A 3226-nucleotide genomic window follows, 5' to 3' on the forward strand; every position below is an offset into this window, starting at 1 on the left:
ACTTAATACACCTTATATTTCAGATTATTTCTTAAAAATCTATACACCATATATCAAGGAACGGAGGGAGTATAACAGAACATTGATTAAAAACATTTAGGGTGCCCACTGCCAAGGGGAGAATGTCGCCACGCTACTTGAAAAGAAATACAATGATTAAACATACGTGGGATATACAACTACTTATTAATCAAACAAGTTTTTTCTTTCTATGAACGAGATAAAATGATAAGCTACTAGTGTTGGAACCGCTTTGTGATTAATGATATCACAATTCAACATGGCAACAACTTCCTGTCTTGCAAGAAAATAGCTCTGCTCCATGTCTCCAATTGATATCGTCCCCATGTATATATGCTGGAAGCTTTTTGCAAGTCTTCCAGAATAATAGTAGTCCGGTGAGGCCATGGGCACAAACATGGAAAATAGAAGCACTGTAGTGTGTCCCATGCGCCTAAACAAGGCAAGAATATAATCCAACCAGCACCAGTATATTATTGCATGAAAGAATAAGCCTCTACTCCCTCTCCTATCTTGCATAATGAAAGCCATGTGCAATATTCAGATGTTGCTAAAACACTTCACATACTTTGCTCAACTCTAGTAAAATACTACTAGTATTTTAGAATGAGCCAACACAGACATACTATATCCTAACAACTTCATCTATGAGAAAACCATCAACTTTTGTGTTAAAAAAGATCATACTTTTTGCTGGTATAGAAAACATTGGAGATGCATGATGAGCCATAAAAAAGCAATCCACTAAATTTCCTGTCAACCAAGAATTAAATTAGCCGATGAGTAAATGCCTGCCACAAGCGCTCCTGGATCTCGCCCACCCTCTGTAATTCGGCCTCGGACGGCATCACCTCCCAGTACCCGCAGCAAACGGCTTCGTACTCCTCTTGGGTGAGATGGCTGAACTGGTCGATGCATCGGTTGTTATTGTAGACCCCGATGGCGTAGCCAGCGTTGTGCTGGTCGATGTCGCGGAGGGCCTCCTTAAATATGGTGTACCGGTGCTCCTCGTGGGCGATGGAGCTGTAGGTAATGCCTACTCGTACCTTCCACTCCGCCAAGATCTTGCGCGTGTCCTCCTCGCTCCTCCCCCTCTCCCAGGAGAAGACGGAGTAGCCTTCGTCATGTCACCGCCGGTCGATGAGGCCGAGCCTGTGCTTGAACATGGTGTACGCGCGCTGCTCCTCCTTGGCGAGGGAGCTGTTGGTCGTGCCCTGCTTGGCCTTCCACTCCGTGAAGATCTGCCGTGTCTCCTCCTCGCTCATCCCCCTCTCCCCCGAGAAGACGGAGTAGCCGTCGTCATGCCACAGCTGGTCGATGTCGCAGAAGTCCTTATAAACATGGCGTACACGTGCTCCTCCTCCTCCTCGGTGAGGGAGCTGTTGGTCGTGCCGTGCCCGTGCCTGGCCTTCCACTCCATGAACATCCGCCATTTCTCCTCGCTCCTCGTCCTCTCCCACCTGTCCGATGTGTTGCTCGTGGGCGCCGCCGCCGCCAGCGACACCAGCAGCAGCAGTAGCGCCGCCGCCGCCATGATCCTCATCACGACGCGAATTAAAGGCGAGAGGACTACGTACGTATATGAGATGTGTGGATCGATGGATCTCTCGTCGAAACGCTAGCTCCCTCGCTCGTCGAAACGCTCGCTGGATCTAAGTTTGGATTGTCGATTTGGTCTGTATAGGCTGTATATTTAAATGAAGGGCTCAGACCGAGAAGGGACGGACGTAGATCGAGACGTACACGAATTATAATTGAGTCAATTACACTGGTGGTGCTAGAACTTGGCGTAAACGGTCACTTTAGTGCTAGAAGTTGCGGTGTACATTAAAGTGGTGCGAAAACTTGGTTCAAGCATGCAAATACGGTGCTTATCACGTTAGCATACGGAATCTGCATTGACTAGGCTCGTGGGTCTTGTTGTCAGCCACTGGACAGGGGAGAGGAGGCATGTGGCCTGATTTTTTTCATTCTTCATCTCTCACCAGTGAGTCCCGCCTGTCAAAATTAACAGGAAAAATGGGAGACCAGGATTCGAACACGAGACCAAGGCTAGCTAAAAAACCTGTCAAATAAGTAAGCTGTTCAATTTACAACATCCTGAATGGATAACTATCCTACATGTATTAAACAACGACGCATCTGAAGTTTTAAATGGGTTGCAGATATTGCGCCCCATTTTGCGCGAGCTTCTTTCTTAAGATATTTATAAAACATAAGTAATAAATATTATGTCTAAATATTTGTGTGCTATAGATTTTACACAAACAAGTCATGATTAGTAAATAAAAATATTTAAATATACACCCATGTATTATATAAAATATATAGTTAATCCAAACATTTAAAATATCTATTAAATAAACCTGTTCACATATAATTTCAAAACACATTCTTATATTCGAAATAATATTTAAGAATTGTAAAAAATGTGTATATAATAAAAAATGATACACTTTTTTAAAATTACATCTAAATTTTTAATTTTTATCATACGAACATTTCAATAATTATAAGCATATTTGTATAGTTCGATTTTTTTAAATGAAAAATATACAAAATTTTAAGTTTTAACTATTAATGAATATCCAACCGTGTATAATATGCAAATATATAATGTTTTTGAATATAACTCATGAGTAAAAAATACAAATGTGAATATTATTAGATATTAAGTGAATTTTTGTATTCATCATTTTAAAATTTAAATATCCGTGTGTGAATAATTTTTTTGTATTTATTAAACATTGTATCTAATGTACATTTAAATGTCCATATTAACTAAATAATTTAGATATATATATATATATAATATGTTTATATATTTAAATGATTTTATTTACAAAATATTGAGAACACATAAATATTGGAACATAATTTTTATTACTTTGGCTTTTAAAATATCTTATAAAATAGCTTGACGAAAATGAGCTCCAATATATGCAGCCCATTGAAGCTCCACATACGTCCTTGCTAATATTTGTAAGTTCGTTATCTGTACTGAAAATGTCGAAGTTTAGGGTGTAGTGGTTAGCCTGTACTTTTGGTAACCCGTGGTCGCTGGTTCGAAACCTGCACGGAATGTTTTTTTCTGTAAAATATATTGATAGGCGAGACCTCACTGGTCATTGAGAAGAAAAATGCCACGTCCATAGGGTCTTTTTAGTCAAAAAATATATATTCTAAGGGGTTTTTCTTCATGCTT

The 3226-nt window shown here is 39.8% G+C and overlaps 1 pseudogene; it reads right to left on the reverse strand.

Annotated features, from left to right (window-relative positions):
• Window positions 1-788: 788 nt before the first annotated feature.
• On the reverse strand, window positions 789-1555 carry LOC141020743 (uncharacterized; annotated as a pseudogene).
• Window positions 1556-3226: the final 1671 nt, after the last annotated feature.

Source organism: Aegilops tauschii, chromosome 3, assembly GCF_002575655.3.
Source record: "Aegilops tauschii subsp. strangulata cultivar AL8/78 chromosome 3, Aet v6.0, whole genome shotgun sequence".
NCBI lineage: Eukaryota > Viridiplantae > Streptophyta > Magnoliopsida > Poales > Poaceae > Aegilops > Aegilops tauschii.